Genomic DNA, 25804 nt, shown 5'->3' on the forward strand with positions numbered 1-25804 from the left:
AATGGGCATGTCTCTAAACATTAGAAAAAAGCAAGGATTCTTTCAACAGTCTTTATCTGAACTGAAAACTGGAAAATCATGCAAATACAAAAGAAGATTAAATCACATGCTAATTTGCATGTTAGCAAAATCATAAGAATAAGTACAAAAACATTTCAAGAACTCATAATACTGGCAGCAGTGGGTTTAAAGCATATGCTAATTTTGCATGTTAGCATAATTATAAGAATAAGATAAAAAGGTTTAAAAGAACTCATACTAGTGGCATTTGAACCCACAAGTCTGTTAAAATTTAGGTAAGTCTCTAAACTAAAGTCTATAACTGTCTTTCCAAAACAGAAATGCACACACTCATGGAAATACAAAATCCTCAGAATTAGATCAAAGGGTTCTCAAAACCTCATAATACTGACAGCAGTGGGATTTGAACCCACGCCTCCGAAGAGACTGGAGCCTTAATCCAGCGCCTTAGACCACTCGGCCATGCTACCTAATGCATCATTAAAAGAGCTTCCTGAGAGTAAGTTTAGTGTATCTGACTACATTTTAAACTTGTGCATTGTGGAAAATGGATAGGTCTCTAAACAAAAAGGAAAAAGCAATGATTCTATCTTTTGTCTTTTCCAAAAAAGCAAAGCACGCGCTCATACAAAAATATGCTAATTTTTCTATTAGCAAAATCATAAATATAAGCTGAAAAGGTTTTCAAAACCTCAGTATGTTGGCAGCAGTGGGATTTGAACCCACACCTCCAAAGAGACTGGAGCCTAAATCCAGCGCCTTAGACCACTCGGCCATGCTACCTTAAACAGCATGGTTAATTAAGCTTCCTTAGAGAAAGTGAAGTACATTTGACAACATTTAAAATTAGTACATTTTGGAAAATGGGCATGTCTCTAAACATTAGGCAAAAACAAAGATTCTATCAACGGTCTTTATCTTAACTGAAAACTGCTAAATCATACAAATACAAAAGAAGATTATATCACATGCTAATTTGCATGCTAGCAAAATCATAAGAATAAGTACAAAAACATTTCAAGATCTCATAATACTGGCAGCAGTGAGATTAAAGCATATGCTAATTTTGCATGTTAGCATAATTATAAGAATGAGATAAAAAGGTTTAAAAGAACTCATACTAGTGGCAGCAGTGGGATTTGAACTCACAAGTCTGTTGGAATATGGGTAAGTCTCTTAACAATAGGAAAAATCAATGATTCTTTCAACTGTCTTTTCCTAAACAGAAATTAACACACTCATGAAAATACAAAATCATAAGAATTAGATCAAAGGGTTCTCAAAACCTCATAATAATGGCAGCAGTGGGATTTGAATGGGCATGTCTCTAAACATTAGAAAAAAGCAAGGATTCTTTCAACAGTCTTTATCCGAACTGAAAACTGGAAAATCATGCAAATACAAAAGAAGATTAAATCACATGCTAATTTGCATGTTAGCAAAATCATAAGAATAAGTATAAAAACATTTCAAGAACTCATAATACTGGCAGCAGTGGGTTTAAAGCATATGCTAATTTTGCATGTTAGCATAATTATAAGAATAAGATAAAAAGGTTTAAAAGAACTCATACTAGTGGCATTTGAACCCACAAGTCTGTTAAAATTTAGGTAAGTCTCTAAACTAAAGTCTATAACTGTCTTTCCAAAACAGAAATGCACACACTCATGGAAATACAAAATCCTCAGAATTAGATCAAAGGGTTCTCAAAACCTCATAATACTGGCAGCAGTGGGATTTGAACCCACGCCTCCGAAGAGACTGGAGCCTTAATCCAGCGCCTTAGACCACTCGGCCATGCTACCTAATGCATCATTAAAAGAGCTTCCTGAGAGTAAGTTTAGTGTATCTGACTACATTTTAAACTTGTGCATTGTGGAAAATGGATAGGTCTCTAAACAAAAAGGAAAAAGCAATGATTCTATCTTTTGTCTTTTCCAAAAAAGCAAAGCACGCGCTCATACAAAAATATGCTAATTTTTCTATTAGCAAAATCATAAATATAAGCTGAAAAGGTTTTCAAAACCTCAGTATGTTGGCAGCAGTGGGATTTGAACCCACACCTCCAAAGAGACTGGAGCCTAAATCCAGCGCCTTAGACCACTCGGCCATGCTACCTTAAACAGCATGGTTAATTAAGCTTCCTTAGAGAAAGTGAAGTACATTTGACAACATTTAAAATTAGTACATTTTGGAAAATGGGCATGTCTCTAAACATTAGGCAAAAACAAAGATTCTATCAACGGTCTTTATCTTAACTGAAAACTGCTAAATCATACAAATACAAAAGAAGATTATATCACATGCTAATTTGCATGCTAGCAAAATCATAAGAATAAGTACAAAAACATTTCAAGATCTCATAATACTGGCAGCAGTGAGATTAAAGCATATCCTAATTTTGCATGTTAGCATAATTATAAGAATGAGATAAAAAGGTTTAAAAGAACTCATACTAGTGGCAGCAGTGGGATTTGAACTCACAAGTCTGTTGGAATATGGGTAAGTCTCTTAACAATAGGAAAAATCAATGATTCTTTCAACTGTCTTTTCCTAAACAGAAATTAACACACTCATGAAAATACAAAATCATAAGAATTAGATCAAAGGGTTCTCAAAACCTCATAATAATGGCAGCAGTGGGATTTGAATGGGCATGTCTCTAAACATTAGAAAAAAGCAAGGATTCTTTCAACAGTCTTTATCCGAACTGAAAACTGGAAAATCATGCAAATACAAAAGAAGATTAAATCACATGCTAATTTGCATGTTAGCAAAATCATAAGAATAAGTATAAAAACATTTCAAGAACTCATAATACTGGCAGCAGTGGGTTTAAAGCATATGCTAATTTTGCATGTTAGCATAATTATAAGAATAAGATAAAAAGGTTTAAAAGAACTCATACTAGTGGCATTTGAACCCACAAGTCTGTTAAAATTTAGGTAAGTCTCTAAACTAAAGTCTATAACTGTCTTTCCAAAACAGAAATGCACACACTCATGGAAATACAAAATCCTCAGAATTAGATCAAAGGGTTCTCAAAACCTCATAATACTGGCAGCAGTGGGATTTGAACCCACGCCTCCGAAGAGACTGGAGCCTTAATCCAGCGCCTTAGACCGCTCGGCCATGCTACCTAATGCATCATTAAAAGAGCTTCCTTAGAGTAAGTTTAGTGTATCTGACTACATTTTAAACTTGTGCATTGTGGAAAATGGATAGGTCTCTAAACAAAAAGGAAAAAGCAATGATTCTATCTTTTGTCTTTTCCAAAAAAGCAAAGCACGCGCTCATACAAAAATATGCTAATTTTTCTATTAGCAAAATCATAAATATAAGCTGAAAAGGTTTTCAAAACCTCAATATGTTGGCAGCAGTGGGATTTGAACCCACGCATCCAAAGAGACTGGAGCCTAAATCCAGCGCCTTAGACCACTCGGCCATGCTACCTTAAACAGCATGGTTAATTAAGCTTCCTTAGAGAAAGTGAAGTACATTTGACAACATTTAAAATTAGTACATTTTGGAAAATGGGCATGTCTCTAAACATTAGGCAAAAACAAAGATTCTATCAACGGTCTTTATCTTAACTGAAAACTGCAAAATCATACAAATACAAAAGAAGATTATATCACATGCTAATTTGCATGCTAGCAAAATCATAAGAATAAGTACAAAAACATTTCAAGATCTCATAATACTGGCAGCAGTGAGATTAAAGCATATGCTAATTTTGCATGTTAGCATAATTATAAGAATGAGATAAAAAGGTTTAAAAGAACTCATACTAGTGGCAGCAGTGGGATTTGAACTCACAAGTCTGTTGGAATATGGGTAAGTCTCTTAACAATAGGAAAAATCAATGATTCTTTCAACTGTCTTTTCCTAAACAGAAACTAACACACTCATGAAAATACAAAATCATAAGAATTAGATCAAAGGGTTCTCAAAACCTCATAATAATGGCAGCAGTGGGATTTGAATGGGCATGTCTCTAAACATTAGAAAAAAGCAAGGATTCTTTCAACAGTCTTTATCTGAACTGAAAACTAGAAAATCATGCAAATACAAAAGAAGATTAAATCACATGCTAATTTGCATGTTAGCAAAATCATAAGAATAAGTACAAAAACATTTCAAGATCTCATAATACTGGCAGCAGTGGGTTTAAAGCATATGCTAATTTTGCATGTTAGCATAATTATAAGAATAAGATAAAAAGGTTTAAAAGAACTCATACTAGTGGCATTTGAACCCACAAGTCTGTTAAAATTTAGGTAAGTCTCTAAACTAAAGTCTAAAACTGTCTTTTCCAAAACAGAAATGCACACACTCATGGAAATACAAAATCCTCAGAATTAGATCAAAGGGTTCTCAAAACCTCATAATACTGGCAGCAGTGGGATTTGAACCCACGCCTCCGAAGAGACTGGAGCCAGCGCCTTAGACCACTCGGGCATGCTACCCAATGCATCATTAAAAGAGCTTCCTGAGAGTAAGTTTAGTGTATCTGACTACATTTTAAACTTGTGCATTGTGGAAAATGGATAGGTCTCTAAACAAAAAGGAAAAAGCAATGATTCTATCTTTTGTCTTTTCCAAAAAAGCAAAGCACGCGCTCATACAAAAATATGCTAATTTTTCTATTAGCAAAATCATAAATATAAGCTGAAAAGGTTTTCAAAACCTCAGTATGTTGGCAGCAGTGGGATTTGAACCCACACCTCCAAAGAGACTGGAGCCTAAATCCAGCGCCTTAGACCACTCGGCCATGCTACCTTAAACAGCATGGTTAATTAAGCTTCCTTAGAGAAAGTGAAGTACATTTTACAACATTTAAAATTAGTACATTTTGGAAAATGGGCATGTCTCTAAACATTAGGCAAAAACAAAGATTCTATCAACGGTCTTTATCTTAACTGAAAACTGCTAAATCATACAAATACAAAAGAAGATTATATCACATGCTAATTTGCATGCTAGCAAAATCATAAGAATAAGTACAAAAACATTTCAAGATCTCATAATACTGGCAGCAGTGAGATTAAAGCATATGCTAATTTTGCATGTTAGCATAATTATAAGAATGAGATAAAAAGGTTTAAAAGAACTCATACTAGTGGCAGCAGTGGGATTTGAACTCACAAGTCTGTTGGAATATGGGTAAGTCTCTTAACAATAGGAAAAATCAATGATTCTTTCAACTGTCTTTTCCTAAACAGAAATTAACACACTCATGAAAATACAAAATCATAAGAATTAGATCAAAGGGTTCTCAAAACCTCATAATAATGGCAGCAGTGGGATTTGAATGGGCATGTCTCTAAACATTAGAAAAAAGCAAGGATTCTTTCAACAGTCTTTATCCGAACTGAAAACTGGAAAATCATGCAAATACAAAAGAAGATTAAATCACATGCTAATTTGCATGTTAGCAAAATCATAAGAATAAGTATAAAAACATTTCAAGAACTCATAATACTGGCAGCAGTGGGTTTAAAGCATATGCTAATTTTGCATGTTAGCATAATTATAAGAATAAGATAAAAAGGTTTAAAAGAACTCATACTAGTGGCATTTGAACCCACAAGTCTGTTAAAATTTAGGTAAGTCTCTAAACTAAAGTCTATAACTGTCTTTCCAAAACAGAAATGCACACACTCATGGAAATACAAAATCCTCAGAATTAGATCAAAGGGTTCTCAAAACCTCATAATACTGGCAGCAGTGGGATTTGAACCCACGCCTCCGAAGAGACTGGAGCCTTAATCCAGCGCCTTAGACCGCTCGGCCATGCTACCTAATGCATCATTAAAAGAGCTTCCTTAGAGTAAGTTTAGTGTATCTGACTACATTTTAAACTTGTGCATTGTGGAAAATGGATAGGTCTCTAAACAAAAAGGAAAAAGCAATGATTCTATCTTTTGTCTTTTCCAAAAAAGCAAAGCACGCGCTCATACAAAAATATGCTAATTTTTCTATTAGCAAAATCATAAATATAAGCTGAAAAGGTTTTCAAAACCTCAATATGTTGGCAGCAGTGGGATTTGAACCCACGCATCCAAAGAGACTGGAGCCTAAATCCAGCGCCTTAGACCACTCGGCCATGCTACCTTAAACAGCATGGTTAATTAAGCTTCCTTAGAGAAAGTGAAGTACATTTGACAACATTTAAAATTAGTACATTTTGGAAAATGGGCATGTCTCTAAACATTAGGCAAAAACAAAGATTCTATCAACGGTCTTTATCTTAACTGAAAACTGCAAAATCATACAAATACAAAAGAAGATTATATCACATGCTAATTTGCATGCTAGCAAAATCATAAGAATAAGTACAAAAACATTTCAAGATCTCATAATACTGGCAGCAGTGAGATTAAAGCATATGCTAATTTTGCATGTTAGCATAATTATAAGAATGAGATAAAAAGGTTTAAAAGAACTCATACTAGTGGCAGCAGTGGGATTTGAACTCACAAGTCTGTTGGAATATGGGTAAGTCTCTTAACAATAGGAAAAATCAATGATTCTTTCAACTGTCTTTTCCTAAACAGAAACTAACACACTCATGAAAATACAAAATCATAAGAATTAGATCAAAGGGTTCTCAAAACCTCATAATAATGGCAGCAGTGGGATTTGAATGGGCATGTCTCTAAACATTAGAAAAAAGCAAGGATTCTTTCAACAGTCTTTATCTGAACTGAAAACTAGAAAATCATGCAAATACAAAAGAAGATTAAATCACATGCTAATTTGCATGTTAGCAAAATCATAAGAATAAGTACAAAAACATTTCAAGATCTCATAATACTGGCAGCAGTGGGTTTAAAGCATATGCTAATTTTGCATGTTAGCATAATTATAAGAATAAGATAAAAAGGTTTAAAAGAACTCATACTAGTGGCATTTGAACCCACAAGTCTGTTAAAATTTAGGTAAGTCTCTAAACTAAAGTCTAAAACTGTCTTTTCCAAAACAGAAATGCACACACTCATGGAAATACAAAATCCTCAGAATTAGATCAAAGGGTTCTCAAAACCTCATAATACTGGCAGCAGTGGGATTTGAACCCACGCCTCCGAAGAGACTGGAGCCAGCGCCTTAGACCACTCGGGCATGCTACCCAATGCATCATTAAAAGAGCTTCCTGAGAGTAAGTTTAGTGTATCTGACTACATTTTAAACTTGTGCATTGTGGAAAATGGATAGGTCTCTAAACAAAAAGGAAAAAGCAATGATTCTATCTTTTGTCTTTTCCAAAAAAGCAAAGCACGCGCTCATACAAAAATATGCTAATTTTTCTATTAGCAAAATCATAAATATAAGCTGAAAAGGTTTTCAAAACCTCAGTATGTTGGCAGCAGTGGGATTTGAACCCACACCTCCAAAGAGACTGGAGCCTAAATCCAGCGCCTTAGACCACTCGGCCATGCTACCTTAAACAGCATGGTTAATTAAGCTTCCTTAGAGAAAGTGAAGTACATTTTACAACATTTAAAATTAGTACATTGTGGAAAATGGGCATGTCTCTAAACATTAGGCAAAAACAAAGATTCTATCAACGGTCTTTATCTTAACTGAAAACTGCTAAATCATACAAATACAAAAGAAGATTATATCACATGCTAATTTGCATGCTAGCAAAATCATAAGAATAAGTACAAAAACATTTCAAGATCTCATAATACTGGCAGCAGTGAGATTAAAGCATATGCTAATTTTGCATGTTAGCATAATTATAAGAATGAGATAAAAAGGTTTAAAAGAACTCATACTAGTGGCAGCAGTGGGATTTGAACTCACAAGTCTGTTGGAATATGGGTAAGTCTCTTAACAATAGGAAAAATCAATGATTCTTTCAACTGTCTTTTCCTAAACAGAAATTAACACACTCATGAAAATACAAAATCATAAGAATTAGATCAAAGGGTTCTCAAAACCTCATAATAATGGCAGCAGTGGGATTTGAATGGGCATGTCTCTAAACATTAGAAAAAAGCAAGGATTCTTTCAACAGTCTTTATCTGAACTGAAAACTGGAAAATCATGCAAATACAAAAGAAGATTAAATCACATGCTAATTTGCATGTTAGCAAAATCATAAGAATAAGTACAAAAACATTTCAAGAACTCATAATACTGGCAGCAGTGGGTTTAAAGCATATGCTAATTTTGCATGTTAGCATAATTATAAGAATAAGATAAAAAGGTTTAAAAGAACTCATACTAGTGGCATTTGAACCCACAAGTCTGTTAAAATTTAGGTAAGTCTCTAAACTAAAGTCTATAACTCTTTCCAAAACAGAAATGCACACACTCATGGAAATACAAAATCCTCAGAATTAGATCAAAGGGTTCTCAAAACCTCATAATACTGGCAGCAGTGGGATTTGAACCCACGCCTCCGAAGAGACTGGAGCCTTAATCCAGCGCCTTAGACCGCTCAGCCATGCGACCTAATGCATCATTAAAAGAGCTTCCTTAGAGTAAGTTTAGTGTATCTGACTACATTTTAAACTTGTGCATTGTGGAAAATGGATAGGTCTCTAAACAAAAAGGAAAAAGCAATGATTCTATCTTTTGTCTTTTCCAAAAAAGCAAAGCACGCACTCATACAAAAATATGCAAATTTTTCTGTCAGCAAAATCATAAATATAAGCTGAAAAGGTTTTCAAAACCTCAATATGTTGGCAGCAGTGGGATTTGAACCCACGCCTCCAAAGAGACTGGAGCCTAAATCCAGCGCCTTAGACCACTCGGCCATGCTACCTTAAACAGCATGGTTAATTAAGCTTCCTTAGAGAAAGTGAAGTACATTTGACAACATTTAAAATTAGTACATTTTGGAAAATGGGCATGTCTCTAAACATTAGGCAAAAACAAAGATTCTATCAACGGTCTTTATCTTAACTGAAAACTGCAAAATCATACAAATACAAAAGAAGATTATATCACATGCTAATTTGCATGCTAGCAAAATCATAAGAATAAGTACAAAAACATTTCAAGATCTCATAATACTGGCAGCAGTGAGATTAAAGCATATGCTAATTTTGCATGTTAGCATAATTATAAGAATGAGATAAAAAGGTTTAAAAGAACTCATACTAGTGGCTGCAGTGGGATTTGAACTCACAAGTCTGTTGGAATATGGGTAAGTCTCTTAACAATAGGAAAAATCAATGATTCTTTCAACTGTCTTTTCCTAAACAGAAACTAACACACTCATGAAAATACAAAATCATAAGAATTAGATCAAAGGGTTCTCAAAACCTCATAATAATGGCAGCAGTGGGATTTGAATGGGCATGTCTCTAAACATTAGAAAAAAGCAAGGATTCTTTCAACAGTCTTTATCTGAACTGAAAACTGGAAAATCATGCAAATACAAAAGAAGATTAAATCACATGCTAATTTGCATGTTAGCAAAATCATAAGAATAAGTACAAAAACATTTCAAGAACTCATAATACTGGCAGCAGTGGGTTTAAAGCATATGCTAATTTTGCATGTTAGCATAATTATAAGAATAAGATAAAAAGGTTTAAAAGAACTCATACTAGTGGCATTTGAACCCACAAGTCTGTTAAAATTTAGGTAAGTCTCTAAACTAAAGTCTATAACTGTCTTTCCAAAACAGAAATGCACACACTCATGGAAATACAAAATCCTCAGAATTAGATCAAAGGGTTCTCAAAACCTCATAATACTGGCAGCAGTGGGATTTGAACCCACGCCTCCGAAGAGACTGGAGCCTTAATCCAGCGCCTTAGACCGCTCGGCCATGCTACCTAATGCATCATTAAAAGAGCTTCCTTAGAGTAAGTTTAGTGTATCTGACTACATTTTAAACTTGTGCATTGTGGAAAATGGATAGGTCTCTAAACAAAAAGGAAAAAGCAATGATTCTATCTTTTGTCTTTTCCAAAAAAGCAAAGCACGCGCTCATACAAAAATATGCTAATTTTTCTATTAGCAAAATCATAAATATAAGCTGAAAAGGTTTTCAAAACCTCAATATGTTGGCAGCAGTGGGATTTGAACCCACACATCCAAAGAGACTGGAGCCTAAATCCAGTGCCTTAGACCACTCGGCCATGCTACCTTAAACAGCATGGTTAATTAAGCTTCCTTAGAGAAAGTGAAGTACATTTGACAACATTTAAAATTAGTACATTTTGGAAAATGGGCATGTCTCTAAACATTAGGCAAAAACAAAGATTCTATCAACGGTCTTTATCTTAACTGAAAACTGCTAAATCATACAAATACAAAAGAAGATTATATCACATGCTAATTTGCATGCTAGCAAAATCATAAGAATAAGTACAAAAACATTTCAAGATCTCATAATACTGGCAGCAGTGAGATTAAAGCATATGCTAATTTTGCATGTTAGCATAATTATAAGAATGAGATAAAAAGGTTTAAAAGAACTCATACTAGTGGCTGCAGTGGGATTTGAACTCACAAGTCTGTTGGAATATGGGTAAGTCTCTTAACAATAGGAAAAATCAATGATTCTTTCAACTGTCTTTTCCTAAACAGAAACTAACACACTCATGAAAATACAAAATCATAAGAATTAGATCAAAGGGTTCTCAAAACCTCATAATAATGGCAGCAGTGGGATTTGAATGGGCATGTCTCTAAACATTAGAAAAAAGCAAGGATTCTTTCAACAGTCTTTATCTGAACTGAAAACTGGAAAATCATGCAAATACAAAAGAAGATTAAATCACATGCTAATTTGCATGTTAGCAAAATCATAAGAATAAGTACAAAAACATTTCAAGAACTCATAATACTGGCAGCAGTGGGTTTAAAGCATATGCTAATTTTGCATGTTAGCATAATTATAAGAATAAGATAAAAAGGTTTAAAAGAACTCATACTAGTGGCATTTGAACCCACAAGTCTGTTAAAATTTAGGTAAGTCTCTAAACTAAAGTCTATAACTGTCTTTCCAAAACAGAAATGCACACACTCATGGAAATACAAAATCCTCAGAATTAGATCAAAGGGTTCTCAAAACCTCATAATACAGGCAGCAGTGGGATTTGAACCCATGCCTCCGAAGAGACTGGAGCCTTAATCCAGCGCCTTAGACCGCTCGGCCATGCTACCTAATGCATCATTGAAAGAGCTTCCTGAGAGTAAGTTTAGTGTATCTGACTACATTTTAAACTTGTGCATTGTGTAAAATGGATAGGTCTCTAAACAAAAAGGAAAAAGCAATGATTCTATCTTTTGTCTTTTCCAAAAAAGCAAAGCACGCGCTCATACAAAAATATGCTAATTTTTCTATTAGCAAAATCATAAATAAAAGCTGAAAAGGTTTTCAAAACCTCAATATGTTGGCAGCAGTGGGATTTGAACGCACGCCTCCAAAGAGACTGGAGCCTAAATCCAGCGCCTTAGACCACTCGGCCATGCTACCTTAAACAGCATGGTTAATTAAGCTTCCTTAGAGAAAGTGAAGTACATTTGACAACATTTAAAATTAGTACATTTTGGAAAATGGGCATGTCTCTAAACATTAGGCAAAAACAAAGATTCTATCAACGGTCTTTATCTTAACTGAAAACTGCTAAATCATACAAATACAAAAGAAGATTATATCACATGCTAATTTGCATGCTAGCAAAATCATAAGAATAAGTACAAAAACATTTCAAGATCTCATAATACTGGCAGCAGTGAGATTAAAGCATATGCTAATTTTGCATGTTAGCATAATTATAAGAATGAGATAAAAAGGTTTAAAATAACTCATACTAGTGGCAGCAGTGGGATTTGAACTCACAAGTCTGTTGGAATATGGGTAAGTCTCTTAACAATAGGAAAAATCAATGATTCTTTCAACTGTCTTTTCCTAAACAGAAACTAACACACTCATGAAAATACAAAATCATAAGAATTAGATCAAAGGGTTCTCAAAACCTCATAATAATGGCAGCAGTGGGATTTGAATGGGCATGTCTCTAAACATTAGAAAAAAGCAAGGATTCTTTCAACAGTCTTTATCTGAACTGAAAACTAGAAAATCATGCAAATACAAAAGAAGATTAAATCACATGCTAATTTGCATGTTAGCAAAATCATAAGAATAAGTACAAAAACATTTCAAGATCTCATAAAACTGGCAGCAGCGGGTTTAAAGCATATGCTAATTTTGCATGTTAGCATAATTATAAGAATAAGATAAAAAGGTTTAAAAGAACTCATACTAGTGGCATTTGAACCCACAAGTCTGTTAAAATTTAGGTAAGTCTCTAAACTAAAGTCTATAACTGTCTTTCCAAAACAGAAATGCACACACTCATGGAAATACAAAATCCTCAGAATTAGATCAAAGGGTTCTCAAAACCTCATAATAATGGCAGCAGTGGGATTTGAATGGGCATGTCTCTAAACATTAGAAAAAAGCAAGGATTCTTTCAACAGTCTTTATCTGAACTGAAAACTGGAAAATCATGCAAATACAAAAGAAGATTAAATCACATGCTAATTTGCATGTTAGCAAAATCATAAGAATAAGTACAAAAACATTTCAAGAACTCATAATACTGGCAGCAGTGGGTTTAAAGCATATGCTAATTTTGCATGTTAGCATAATTATAAGAATAAGATAAAAAGGTTTAAAAGAACTCATACTAGTGGCATTTGAACCCACAAGTCTGTTAAAATTTAGGTAAGTCTCTAAACTAAAGTCTATAACTGTCTTTCCAAAACAGAAATGCACACACTCATGGAAATACAAAATCCTCAGAATTAGATCAAAGGGTTCTCAAAACCTCATAATACTGGCAGCAGTGGGATTTGAACCCACGCCTCCGAAGAGACTGGAGCCTTAATCCAGCGCCTTAGACCGCTCAGCCATGCGACCTAATGCATCATTAAAAGAGCTTCCTTAGAGTAAGTTTAGTGTATCTGACTACATTTTAAACTTGTGCATTGTGGAAAATGGATAGGTCTCTAAACAAAAAGGAAAAAGCAATGATTCTATCTTTTGTCTTTTCCAAAAAAGCAAAGCACGCACTCATACAAAAATATGCTAATTTTTCTGTTAGCAAAATCATAAATATAAGCTGAAAAGGTTTTCAAAACCTCAATATGTTGGCAGCAGTGGGATTTGAACCCACGCCTCCAAAGAGACTGGAGCCTAAATCCAGAGCCTTAGACCACTCGGCCATGCTACCTTAAACAGCATGGTTAATTAAGCTTCCTTAGAGAAAGTGAAGTACATTTGACAACATTTAAAATTAGTACATTTTGGAAAATGGGCATGTCTCTAAACATTAGGCAAAAACAAAGATTCTATCAACGGTCTTTTTCTTAACTGAAAACTGCTAAATCATACAAATACAAAAGAAGATTATATCACATGCTAATTTGCATGCTAGCAAAATCATAAGAATAAGTACAAAAACATTTCAAGATCTCATAATACTGGCAGCAGTGAGATTAAAGCATATGCTAATTTTGCATGTTAGCATAATTATAAGAATGAGATAAAAAGGTTTAAAAGAACTCATACTAGTGGCAGCAGTGGGATTTGAACTCACAAGTCTGTTGGAATATGGGTAAGTCTCTTAACAATAGGAAAAATCAATGATTCTTTCAACTGTCTTTTCCTAAACAGAAACTAACACACTCATGAAAATACAAAATCATAAGAATTAGATCAAAGGGTTCTCAAAACCTCATAATAATGGCAGCAGTGGGATTTGAATGGGCATGTCTCTAAACATTAGAAAAAAGCAAGGATTCTTTCAACAGTCTTTATCTGAACTGAAAACTAGAAAATCATGCAAATACAAAAGAAGATTAAATCACATGCTAATTTGCATGTTAGCAAAATCATAAGAATAAGTACAAAAACATTTCAAGATCTCATAATACTGGCAGCAGTGGGTTTAAAGCATATGCTAATTTTGCATGTTAGCATAATTATAAGAATAAGATAAAAAGGTTTAAAAGAACTCATACTAGTGGCATTTGAACCCACAAGTCTGTTAAAATTTAGGTAAGTCTCTAAACTAAAGTCTAAAACTGTCTTTTCCAAAACAGAAATGCACACACTCATGGAAATACAAAATCCTCAGAATTAGATCAAAGGGTTCTCAAAACCTCATAATACTGGCAGCAGTGGGATTTGAACCCACGCCTCCGAAGAGACTGGAGCCTTAATCCAGCGCCTTAGACCGCTCGGCCATGCGACCTAATGCATCATTAAAAGAGCTTCCTTAGAGTAAGTTTAGTGTATCTGACTACATTTTAAACTTGTGCATTGTGTAAAATGGATAGGTCTCTAAACAAAAAGGAAAAAGCAATGATTCTATCTTTTGTCTTTTCCAAAAAAGCAAAGCACGCACTCATACAAAAATATGCTAATTTTTCTGTTAGCAAAATCATAAATATAAGCTGAAAAGGTTTTCAAAACCTCAATATGTTGGCAGCAGTGGGATTTGAACCCACGCCTCCAAAGAGACTGGAGCCTAAATCCAGCGCCTTAGACCACTCGGCCATGCTACCTTAAACAGCATGGTTAATTAAGCTTCCTTAGAGAAAGTGAAGTACATTTGACAACATTTAAAATTAGTACATTTTGGAAAATGGGCATGTCTCTAAACATTAGGCAAAAACAAAGATTCTATCAACGGTCTTTATCTTAACTGAAAACTGCTAAATCATACAAATACAAAAGAAGATTATATCACATGCTAATTTGCATGCTAGCAAAATCATAAGAATAAGTACAAAAACATTTCAAGATCTCATAATACTGGCAGCAGTGAGATTAAAGCATATGCTAATTTTGCATGTTAGCATAATTATAAGAATGAGATAAAAAGGTTTAAAAGAACTCATACTAGTGGCAGCAGTGGGATTTGAACTCACAAGTCTGTTGGAATATGGGTAAGTCTCTTAACAATAGGAAAAATCAATGATTCTTTCAACTGTCTTTTCCTAAACAGAAACTAACACACTCATGAAAATACAAAATCATAAGAATTAGATCAAAGGGTTCTCAAAACCTCATAATAATGGCAGCAGTGGGATTTGAATGGGCATGTCTCTAAACATTAGAAAAAAGCAAGGATTCTTTCAACAGTCTTTATCTGAACTGAAAACTAGAAAATCATGCAAATACAAAAGAAGATTAAATCACATGCTAATTTGCATGTTAGCAAAATCATAAGAATAAGTACAAAAACATTTCAAGATCTCATAATACTGGCAGCAGTGGGTTTAAAGCATATGCTAATTTTGCATGTTAGCATAATTATAAGAATAAGATAAAAAGGTTTAAAAGAACTCATACTAGTGGCATTTGAACCCACAAGTCTGTTAAAATTTAGGTAAGTCTCTAAACTAAAGTCTAAAACTGTCTTTTCCAAAACAGAAATGCACACACTCATGGAAATACAAAATCCTCAGAATTAGATCAAAGGGTTCTCAAAACCTCATAATACTGGCAGCAGTGGGATTTGAACCCACGCCTCCGAAGAGACTGGAGCCTTAATCCAGCTCCTTAGACCGCTCGGCCATGCAACCTAATGCATCATTAAAAGAGCTTCCTTAGAGTAAGTTTAGTGTATCTGACTACATTTTAAACTTGTGCATTGTGTAAAATGGATAGGTCTCTAAACAAAAAGGAAAAAGCAATGATTCTATCTTTTGTCTTTTCCAAAAAAGCAAAGCACGCACTCATACAAAAATATGCTAATTTTTCTGTTAGCAAAATCATAAATATAAGCTGAAAAGGTTTTCAAAACCTCAATATGTTGGCAGCAGTGGGATTTGAACCCACGCCTCCAAAGAGACTGGAGCCTAAATCCAGCGCCTTAGACCACTCGGCCATGCTACCTTAAACAGCATGGATAATTAAGCTTCCTTAGAGAAAGTGAAGTACATTTGACAACATTTAAAATTAGTACATTTTGGAAAATGGGCATGTCTCTAAACATTAGGCAAAAACAAAGATTCTATCAACGGTCTTTATCTTAACTGAAAACTGCTAAATCATACAAATACAAAAGAAGATTATATCACATGCTAATTTGCATGCTAGCAAAATCATAAGAATAAGTACAAAAACATTTCAAGATCTCATAATACTGGCAGCAGTGAGATTAAAGCATATGCTAATTTTGCATGTTAGCATAATTATAAGAATGAGATAAAAAGGTTTAAAAGAACTCATACTAGTGGCAGCAGTGGGATTTGAACTCACAAGTCTGTTGGAATATGGGTAAGTCTCTTAACAATAGGAAAAATCAATGATTCTTTCAACTGTCTTTTCCTAAACAGAAATTAACACACTCATGAAAATACAAAATCATAAGAATTAGATCAAAGGGTTCTCAAAACCTCATAATAATGGCAGCAGTGGGATTTGAATGGGCATGTCTCTAAACATTAGAAAAAAGCAAGGATTCTTTCAACAGTCTTTATCTGAACTGAAAACTGGAAAATCATGCAAATACAAAAGAAGATTAAATCACATGCTAATTTGCATGTTAGCAAAATCATAAGAATAAGTACAAAAACATTTCAAGAACTCATAATACTGGCAGCAGTGGGTTTAAAGCATATGCTAATTTTGCATGTTAGCATAATTATAAGAATAAGATAAAAAGGTTTAAAAGAACTCATACTAGTGGCATTTGAACCCACAAGTCTGTTAAAATTTAGGTAAGTCTCTAAACTAAAGTCTAAAACTGTCTTTTCCAAAATAGAAATGCACACACTCATGGAAATACAAAATCCTCAGAATTAGATCAAAGGGTTCTCAAAACCTCATAATACTGGCAGCAGTGGGATTTGAACCCACGCCTCCGAAGAGACTGGAGCCTTAATCCAGCGCCTTAGACCGCTCGGCCATGCGACCTAATGCATCATTAAAAGAGCTTCCTTAGAGTAAGTTTAGTGTATCTGACTACATTTTAAACTTGTGCATTGTGGAAAATGGATAGGTCTCTAAACAAAAAGGAAAAAGCAATGATTCTATCTTTTGTCTTTTCCAAAAAAGCAAAGCACGCACTCATACAAAAATATGCTAATTTTTCTGTTAGCAAAATCATAAATATAAGCTGAAAAGGTTTTCAAAACCTCAATATGTTGGCAGCAGTGGGATTTGAACCCACGCCTCCAAAGAGACTGGAGCCTAAATCCAGCGCCTTAGACCACTCGGCCATGCTACCTTAAACAGCATGGATAATTAAGCTTCCTTAGAGAAAGTGAAGTACATTTGACAACATTTAAAATTAGTACATTTTGGAAAATGGGCATGTCTCTAAACATTAGGCAAAAACAAAGATTCTATCAACGGTCTTTATCTTAACTGAAAACTGCTAAATCATACAAATACAAAAGAAGATTATATCACATGCTAATTTGCATGCTAGCAAAATCATAAGAATAAGTACAAAAACATTTCAAGATCTCATAATACTGGCAGCAGTGAGATTAAAGCATATGCTAATTTTGCATGTTAGCATAATTATAAGAATGAGATAAAAAGGTTTAAAAGAACTCATACTAGTGGCAGCAGTGGGATTTGAACTCACAAGTCTGTTGGAATATGGGTAAGTCTCTTAACAATAGGAAAAATCAATGATTCTTTCAACTGTCTTTTCCTAAACAGAAATTAACACACTCATGAAAATACAAAATCATGAGAATTAGATCAAAGGGTTCTCAAAACCTCATAATAATGGCAGCAGTGGGATTTGAATGGGCATGTCTCTAAACATTAGAAAAAAGCAAGGATTCTTTCAACAGTCTTTATCTGAACTGAAAACTGGAAAATCATGCAAATACAAAAGAAGATTAAATCACATGCTAATTTGCATGTTAGCAAAATCATAAGAATAAGTACAAAAACATTTCAAGAACTCATAATACTGGCAGCAGTGGGTTTAAAGCATATGCTAATTTTGCATGTTAGCATAATTATAAGAATAAGATAAAAAGGTTTAAAAGAACTCATACTAGTGGCATTTGAACCCACAAGTCTGTTAAAATTTAGGTAAGTCTCTAAACTAAAGTCTAAAACTGTCTTTTCCAAAATAGAAATGCACACACTCATGGAAATACAAAATCCTCAGAATTAGATCAAAGGGTTCTCAAAACCTCATAATACTGGCAGCAGTGGGATTTGAACCCACGCCTCCGAAGAGACTGGAGCCTTAATCCAGCGCCTTAGACCGCTCGGCCATGCGATCTAATGCATCATTAAAAGAGCTTCCTTAGAGTAAGTTTAGTGTATCTGACTACATTTTAAACTTGTGCATTGTGGAAAATGGATAGGTCTCTAAACAAAAAGGAAAAAGCAATGATTCTATCTTTTGTCTTTTCCAAAAAAGCAAAGCACGCACTCATACAAAAATATGCTAATTTTTCTGTTAGCAAAATCATAAATATAAGCTGAAAAGGTTTTCAAAACCTCAATAAGTTGGCAGCAGTGGGATTTGAACCCACGCCTCCAAAGAGACTGGAGCCTAAATCCAGCGCCTTAGACCACTCGGCCATGCTACCTTAAACAGCATGGATAATTAAGCTTCCTTAGAGAAAGTGAAGTACATTTGACAACATTTAAAATTAGTACATTTTGGAAAATGGGCATGTCTCTAAACATTAGGCAAAAACAAAGATTCTATCAACGGTCTTTATCTTAACTGAAAACTGCTAAATCATACAAATACAAAAGAAGATTATATCACATGCTAATTTGCATGCTAGCAAAATCATAAGAATAAGTACAAAAACATTTCAAGATCTCATAATACTGGCAGCAGTGAGATTAAAGCATATGCTAATTTTGCATGTTAGCATAATTATAAGAATGAGATAAAAAGGTTTAAAAGAACTCATACTAGTGGCAGCAGTGGGATTTGAACTCACAAGTCTGTTGGAATATGGGTAAGTCTCTTAACAATAGGAAAAATCAATGATTCTTTCAACTGTCTTTTCCTAAACAGAAATTAACACACTCATGAAAATACAAAATCATAAGAATTAGATCAAAGGGTTCTCAAAAACTCATAATAATGGCAGCAGTGGGATTTGAATGGGCATGTCTCTAAACATTAGAAAAAAGCAAGGATTCTTTCAACAGTCTTTATCTGAACTGAAAACTGGAAAATCATGCAAATACAAAAGAAGATTAAATCACATGCTAATTTGCATGCTAGCAAAATCATAAGAATAAGTACAAAAACATTTCAAGATCTCATAATACTGGCAGCAGTGAGATTAAAGCATATGCTAATTTTGCATGTTAGCATAATTATAAGAATGAGATAAAAAGGTTTAAAATAACTCATACTAGTGGCAGCAGTGGGATTTGAACTCACAAGTCTGTTGGAATATGGGTAAGTCTCTTAACAATAGGAAAAATCAATGATTCTTTCAACTGTCTTTTCCTAAACAGAAACTAACACACTCATGAAAATACAAAATCATAAGAATTAGATCAAAGGGTTCTCAAAACCTCATAATAATGGCAGCAGTGGGATTTGAATGGGCATGTCTCTAAACATTAGAAAAAAGCAAGGATTCTTTCAACAGTCTTTATCTGAACTGAAAACTAGAAAATCATGCAAATACAAAAGAAGATTAAATCACATGCTAATTTGCATGTTAGCAAAATCATAAGAATAAGTACAAAAACATTTCAAGATCTCATAAAACTGGCAGCAGCGGGTTTAAAGCATATGCTAATTTTGCATGTTAGCATAATTATAAGAATAAGATAAAAAGGTTTAAAAGAACTCATACTAGTGGCATTTGAACCCACAAGTCTGTTAAAATTTAGGTAAGTCTCTAAACTAAAGTCTATAACTGTCTTTCCAAAACAGAAATGCACACACTCATGGAAATACAAAATCCTCAGAATTAGATCAAAGGGTTCTCAAAACCTCATAATAATGGCAGCAGTGGGATTTGAATGGGCATGTCTCTAAACATTAGAAAAAAGCAAGGATTCTTTCAACAGTCTTTATCTGAACTGAAAACTGGAAAATCATGCAAATACAAAAGAAGATTAAATCACATGCTAATTTGCATGTTAGCAAAATCATAAGAATAAGTACAAAAACATTTCAAGAACTCATAATACTGGCAGCAGTGGGTTTAAAGCATATGCTAATTTTGCATGTTAGCATAATTATAAGAATAAGATAAAAAGGTTTAAAAGAACTCATACTAGTGGCATTTGAACCCACAAGTCTGTTAAAATTTAGGTAAGTCTCTAAACTAAAGTCTATAACTGTCTTTCCAAAACAGAAATGCACACACTCATGGAAATACAAAATCCTCAGAATTAGATCAAAGGGTTCTCAAAACCTCATAATACTGGCAGCAGTGGGATTTGAACCCACGCCTCCGAAGAGACTGGAGCCTTAATCCAGCGCCTTAGACCGCTCAGCCATGCGACCTAATGCATCATTAAAAGAGCTTCCTTAGAGTAAGTTTAGTGTATCTGACTACATTTTAAACTTGTGCATTGTGGAAAATGGATAGGTCTCTAAACAAAAAGGAAAAAGCAATGATTCTATCTTTTGTCTTTTCCAAAAAAGCAAAGCACGCACTCATACAAAAATATGCTAATTTTTCTGTTAGCAAAATCATAAATATAAGCTGAAAAGGTTTTCAAAACCTCAATATGTTGGCAGCAGTGGGATTTGAACCCACGCCTCCAAAGAGACTGGAGCCTAAATCCAGAGCCTTAGACCACTCGGCCATGCTACCTTAAACAGCATGGTTAATTAAGCTTCCTTAGAGAAAGTGAAGTACATTTGACAACATTTAAAATTAGTACATTTTGGAAAATGGGCATGTCTCTAAACATTAGGCAAAAACAAAGATTCTATCAACGGTCTTTTTCTTAACTGAAAACTGCTAAATCATACAAATACAAAAGAAGATTATATCACATGCTAATTTGCATGCTAGCAAAATCATAAGAATAAGTACAAAAACATTTCAAGATCTCATAATACTGGCAGCAGTGAGATTAAAGCATATGCTAATTTTGCATGTTAGCATAATTATAAGAATGAGATAAAAAGGTTTAAAAGAACTCATACTAGTGGCAGCAGTGGGATTTGAACTCACAAGTCTGTTGGAATATGGGTAAGTCTCTTAACAATAGGAAAAATCAATGATTCTTTCAACTGTCTTTTCCTAAACAGAAACTAACACACTCATGAAAATACAAAATCATAAGAATTAGATCAAAGGGTTCTCAAAACCTCATAATAATGGCAGCAGTGGGATTTGAATGGGCATGTCTCTAAACATTAGAAAAAAGCAAGGATTCTTTCAACAGTCTTTATCTGAACTGAAAACTAGAAAATCATGCAAATACAAAAGAAGATTAAATCACATGCTAATTTGCATGTTAGCAAAATCATAAGAATAAGTACAAAAACATTTCAAGATCTCATAATACTGGCAGCAGTGGGTTTAAAGCATATGCTAATTTTGCATGTTAGCATAATTATAAGAATAAGATAAAAAGGTTTAAAAGAACTCATACTAGTGGCATTTGAACCCACAAGTCTGTTAAAATTTAGGTAAGTCTCTAAACTAAAGTCTAAAACTGTCTTTTCCAAAACAGAAATGCACACACTCATGGAAATACAAAATCCTCAGAATTAGATCAAAGGGTTCTCAAAACCTCATAATACTGGCAGCAGTGGGATTTGAACCCACGCCTCCGAAGAGACTGGAGCCTTAATCCAGCGCCTTAGACCGCTCGGCCATGCGACCTAATGCATCATTAAAAGAGCTTCCTTAGAGTAAGTTTAGTGTATCTGACTACATTTTAAACTTGTGCATTGTGTAAAATGGATAGGTCTCTAAACAAAAAGGAAAAAGCAATGATTCTATCTTTTGTCTTTTCCAAAAAAGCAAAGCACGCACTCATACAAAAATATGCTAATTTTTCTGTTAGCAAAATCATAAATATAAGCTGAAAAGGTTTTCAAAACCTCAATATGTTGGCAGCAGTGGGATTTGAACCCACGCCTCCAAAGAGACTGGAGCCTAAATCCAGCGCCTTAGACCACTCGGCCATGCTACCTTAAACAGCATGGTTAATTAAGCTTCCTTAGAGAAAGTGAAGTACATTTGACAACATTTAAAATTAGTACATTTTGGAAAATGGGCATGTCTCTAAACATTAGGCAAAAACAAAGATTCTATCAACGGTCTTTATCTTAACTGAAAACTGCTAAATCATACAAATACAAAAGAAGATTATATCACATGCTAATTTGCATGCTAGCAAAATCATAAGAATAAGTACAAAAACATTTCAAGATCTCATAATACTGGCAGCAGTGAGATTAAAGCATATGCTAATTTTGCATGTTAGCATAATTATAAGAATGAGATAAAAAGGTTTAAAAGAACTCATACTAGTGGCAGCAGTGGGATTTGAACTCACAAGTCTGTTGGAATATGGGTAAGTCTCTTAACAATAGGAAAAATCAATGATTCTTTCAACTGTCTTTTCCTAAACAGAAACTAACACACTCATGAAAATACAAAATCATAAGAATTAGATCAAAGGGTTCTCAAAACCTCATAATAATGGCAGCAGTGGGATTTGAATGGGCATGTCTCTAAACATTAGAAAAAAGCAAGGATTCTTTCAACAGTCTTTATCTGAACTGAAAACTAGAAAATCATGCAAATACAAAAGAAGATTAAATCACATGCTAATTTGCATGTTAGCAAAATCATAAGAATAAGTACAAAAACATTTCAAGATCTCATAATACTGGCAGCAGTGGGTTTAAAGCATATGCTAATTTTGCATGTTAGCATAATTATAAGAATAAGATAAAAAGGTTTAAAAGAACTCATACTAGTGGCATTTGAACCCACAAGTCTGTTAAAATTTAGGTAAGTCTCTAAACTAAAGTCTAAAACTGTCTTTTCCAAAACAGAAATGCACACACTCATGGAAATACAAAATCCTCAGAATTAGATCAAAGGGTTCTCAAAACCTCATAATACTGGCAGCAGTGGGATTTGAACCCACGCCTCCGAAGAGACTGGAGCCTTAATCCAGCTCCTTAGACCGCTCGGCCATGCAACCTAATGCATCATTAAAAGAGCTTCCTTAGAGTAAGTTTAGTGTATCTGACTACATTTTAAACTTGTGCATTGTGTAAAATGGATAGGTCTCTAAACAAAAAGGAAAAAGCAATGATTCTATCTTTTGTCTTTTCCAAAAAAGCAAAGCACGCACTCATACAAAAATATGCTAATTTTTCTGTTAGCAAAATCATAAATATAAGCTGAAAAGGTTTTCAAAACCTCAATATGTTGGCAGCAGTGGGATTTGAACCCACGCCTCCAAAGAGACTGGAGCCTAAATCCAGCGCCTTAGACCACTCGGCCATGCTACCTTAAACAGCATGGATAATTAAGCTTCCTTAGAGAAAGTGAAGTACATTTGACAACATTTAAAATTAGTACATTTTGGAAAATGGGCATGTCTCTAAACATTAGGCAAAAACAAAGATTCTATCAACGGTCTTTATCTTAACTGAAAACTGCTAAATCATACAAATACAAAAGAAGATTATATCACATGCTAATTTGCATGCTAGCAAAATCATAAGAATAAGTACAAAAACATTTCAAGATCTCATAATACTGGCAGCAGTGAGATTAAAGCATATGCTAATTTTGCATGTTAGCATAATTATAAGAATGAGATAAAAAGGTTTAAAAGAACTCATACTAGTGGCAGCAGTGGGATTTGAACTCACAAGTCTGTTGGAATATGGGTAAGTCTCTTAACAATAGGAAAAATCAATGATTCTTTCAACTGTCTTTTCCTAAACAGAAATTAACACACTCATGAAAATACAAAATCATAAGAATTAGATCAAAGGGTTCTCAAAACCTCATAATAATGGCAGCAGTGGGATTTGAATGGGCATGTCTCTAAACATTAGAAAAAAGCAAGGATTCTTTCAACAGTCTTTATCTGAACTGAAAACTGGAAAATCATGCAAATACAAAAGAAGATTAAATCACATGCTAATTTGCATGTTAGCAAAATCATAAGAATAAGTACAAAAACATTTCAAGAACTCATAATACTGGCAGCAGTGGGTTTAAAGCATATGCTAATTTTGCATGTTAGCATAATTATAAGAATAAGATAAAAAGGTTTAAAAGAACTCATACTAGTGGCATTTGAACCCACAAGTCTGTTAAAATTTAGGTAAGTCTCTAAACTAAAGTCTAAAACTGTCTTTTCCAAAATAGAAATGCACACACTCATGGAAATACAAAATCCTCAGAATTAGATCAAAGGGTTCTCAAAACCTCATAATACTGGCAGCAGTGGGATTTGAACCCACGCCTCCGAAGAGACTGGAGCCTTAATCCAGCGCCTTAGACCGCTCGGCCATGCGACCTAATGCATCATTAAAAGAGCTTCCTTAGAGTAAGTTTAGTGTATCTGACTACATTTTAAACTTGTGCATTGTGGAAAATGGATAGGTCTCTAAACAAAAAGGAAAAAGCAATGATTCTATCTTTTGTCTTTTCCAAAAAAGCAAAGCACGCACTCATACAAAAATATGCTAATTTTTCTGTTAGCAAAATCATAAATATAAGCTGAAAAGGTTTTCAAAACCTCAATATGTTGGCAGCAGTGGGATTTGAACCCACGCCTCCAAAGAGACTGGAGCCTAAATCCAGCGCCTTAGACCACTCGGCCATGCTACCTTAAACAGCATGGATAATTAAGCTTCCTTAGAGAAAGTGAAGTACATTTGACAACATTTAAAATTAGTACATTTTGGAAAATGGGCATGTCTCTAAACATTAGGCAAAAACAAAGATTCTATCAACGGTCTTTATCTTAACTGAAAACTGCTAAATCATACAAATACAAAAGAAGATTATATCACATGCTAATTTGCATGCTAGCAAAATCATAAGAATAAGTACAAAAACATTTCAAGATCTCATAATACTGGCAGCAGTGAGATTAAAGCATATGCTAATTTTGCATGTTAGCATAATTATAAGAATGAGATAAAAAGGTTTAAAAGAACTCATACTAGTGGCAGCAGTGGGATTTGAACTCACAAGTCTGTTGGAATATGGGTAAGTCTCTTAACAATAGGAAAAATCAATGATTCTTTCAACTGTCTTTTCCTAAACAGAAATTAACACACTCATGAAAATACAAAATCATGAGAATTAGATCAAAGGGTTCTCAAAACCTCATAATAATGGCAGCAGTGGGATTTGAATGGGCATGTCTCTAAACATTAGAAAAAAGCAAGGATTCTTTCAACAGTCTTTATCTGAACTGAAAACTGGAAAATCATGCAAATACAAAAGAAGATTAAATCACATGCTAATTTGCATGTTAGCAAAATCATAAGAATAAGTACAAAAACATTTCAAGAACTCATAATACTGGCAGCAGTGGGTTTAAAGCATATGCTAATTTTGCATGTTAGCATAATTATAAGAATAAGATAAAAAGGTTTAAAAGAACTCATACTAGTGGCATTTGAACCCACAAGTCTGTTAAAATTTAGGTAAGTCTCTAAACTAAAGTCTAAAACTGTCTTTTCCAAAATAGAAATGCACACACTCATGGAAATACAAAATCCTCAGAATTAGATCAAAGGGTTCTCAAAACCTCATAATACTGGCAGCAGTGGGATTTGAACCCACGCCTCCGAAGAGACTGGAGCCTTAATCCAGCGCCTTAGAC

The 25804-nt window shown here is 34.1% G+C and overlaps 19 non-coding genes across 19 annotated transcripts; all 19 read right to left on the bottom strand.

Annotated features, from left to right (window-relative positions):
* Positions 1-409: 409 nt before the first annotated feature.
* Positions 410-491, bottom strand: TRNAL-AAG (transfer RNA leucine (anticodon AAG)). The gene has a single exon. It is a non-coding gene; the product is annotated as a tRNA-Leu (tRNA).
* A 231-nt stretch (positions 492-722) lies between these two features.
* On the bottom strand, positions 723-804 carry TRNAL-UAG (transfer RNA leucine (anticodon UAG)). The gene has a single exon. It is a non-coding gene; the product is annotated as a tRNA-Leu (tRNA).
* Positions 805-1744: 940 nt separating this feature from the next.
* On the bottom strand, positions 1745-1826 carry TRNAL-AAG (transfer RNA leucine (anticodon AAG)). The gene has a single exon. It is a non-coding gene; the product is annotated as a tRNA-Leu (tRNA).
* A 231-nt stretch (positions 1827-2057) lies between these two features.
* TRNAL-UAG (transfer RNA leucine (anticodon UAG)) lies at positions 2058-2139 on the bottom strand. Its single transcript has one exon. It is a non-coding gene; the product is annotated as a tRNA-Leu (tRNA).
* Positions 2140-3079: 940 nt separating this feature from the next.
* TRNAL-AAG (transfer RNA leucine (anticodon AAG)) lies at positions 3080-3161 on the bottom strand. Its single transcript has one exon. It is a non-coding gene; the product is annotated as a tRNA-Leu (tRNA).
* Positions 3162-4721: 1560 nt separating this feature from the next.
* On the bottom strand, positions 4722-4803 carry TRNAL-UAG (transfer RNA leucine (anticodon UAG)). The gene has a single exon. It is a non-coding gene; the product is annotated as a tRNA-Leu (tRNA).
* A 940-nt stretch (positions 4804-5743) lies between these two features.
* TRNAL-AAG (transfer RNA leucine (anticodon AAG)) lies at positions 5744-5825 on the bottom strand. Its single transcript has one exon. It is a non-coding gene; the product is annotated as a tRNA-Leu (tRNA).
* Positions 5826-7385: 1560 nt separating this feature from the next.
* On the bottom strand, positions 7386-7467 carry TRNAL-UAG (transfer RNA leucine (anticodon UAG)). The gene has a single exon. It is a non-coding gene; the product is annotated as a tRNA-Leu (tRNA).
* Positions 7468-8718: 1251 nt separating this feature from the next.
* Positions 8719-8800, bottom strand: TRNAL-UAG (transfer RNA leucine (anticodon UAG)). The gene has a single exon. It is a non-coding gene; the product is annotated as a tRNA-Leu (tRNA).
* A 940-nt stretch (positions 8801-9740) lies between these two features.
* TRNAL-AAG (transfer RNA leucine (anticodon AAG)) lies at positions 9741-9822 on the bottom strand. Its single transcript has one exon. It is a non-coding gene; the product is annotated as a tRNA-Leu (tRNA).
* A 3328-nt stretch (positions 9823-13150) lies between these two features.
* TRNAL-UAG (transfer RNA leucine (anticodon UAG)) lies at positions 13151-13232 on the bottom strand. The gene has a single exon. It is a non-coding gene; the product is annotated as a tRNA-Leu (tRNA).
* Positions 13233-14486: 1254 nt separating this feature from the next.
* TRNAL-UAG (transfer RNA leucine (anticodon UAG)) lies at positions 14487-14568 on the bottom strand. The gene has a single exon. It is a non-coding gene; the product is annotated as a tRNA-Leu (tRNA).
* Positions 14569-15822: 1254 nt separating this feature from the next.
* Positions 15823-15904, bottom strand: TRNAL-UAG (transfer RNA leucine (anticodon UAG)). Its single transcript has one exon. It is a non-coding gene; the product is annotated as a tRNA-Leu (tRNA).
* Positions 15905-17158: 1254 nt separating this feature from the next.
* TRNAL-UAG (transfer RNA leucine (anticodon UAG)) lies at positions 17159-17240 on the bottom strand. The gene has a single exon. It is a non-coding gene; the product is annotated as a tRNA-Leu (tRNA).
* A 1254-nt stretch (positions 17241-18494) lies between these two features.
* Positions 18495-18576, bottom strand: TRNAL-UAG (transfer RNA leucine (anticodon UAG)). The gene has a single exon. It is a non-coding gene; the product is annotated as a tRNA-Leu (tRNA).
* Positions 18577-20708: 2132 nt separating this feature from the next.
* On the bottom strand, positions 20709-20790 carry TRNAL-UAG (transfer RNA leucine (anticodon UAG)). Its single transcript has one exon. It is a non-coding gene; the product is annotated as a tRNA-Leu (tRNA).
* Positions 20791-22044: 1254 nt separating this feature from the next.
* TRNAL-UAG (transfer RNA leucine (anticodon UAG)) lies at positions 22045-22126 on the bottom strand. Its single transcript has one exon. It is a non-coding gene; the product is annotated as a tRNA-Leu (tRNA).
* A 1254-nt stretch (positions 22127-23380) lies between these two features.
* Positions 23381-23462, bottom strand: TRNAL-UAG (transfer RNA leucine (anticodon UAG)). The gene has a single exon. It is a non-coding gene; the product is annotated as a tRNA-Leu (tRNA).
* Positions 23463-24716: 1254 nt separating this feature from the next.
* Positions 24717-24798, bottom strand: TRNAL-UAG (transfer RNA leucine (anticodon UAG)). Its single transcript has one exon. It is a non-coding gene; the product is annotated as a tRNA-Leu (tRNA).
* Positions 24799-25804: the final 1006 nt, after the last annotated feature.

This window comes from Ranitomeya variabilis, chromosome 5, assembly GCF_051348905.1.
Source record: "Ranitomeya variabilis isolate aRanVar5 chromosome 5, aRanVar5.hap1, whole genome shotgun sequence".
Taxonomy (NCBI): domain Eukaryota; kingdom Metazoa; phylum Chordata; class Amphibia; order Anura; family Dendrobatidae; genus Ranitomeya; species Ranitomeya variabilis.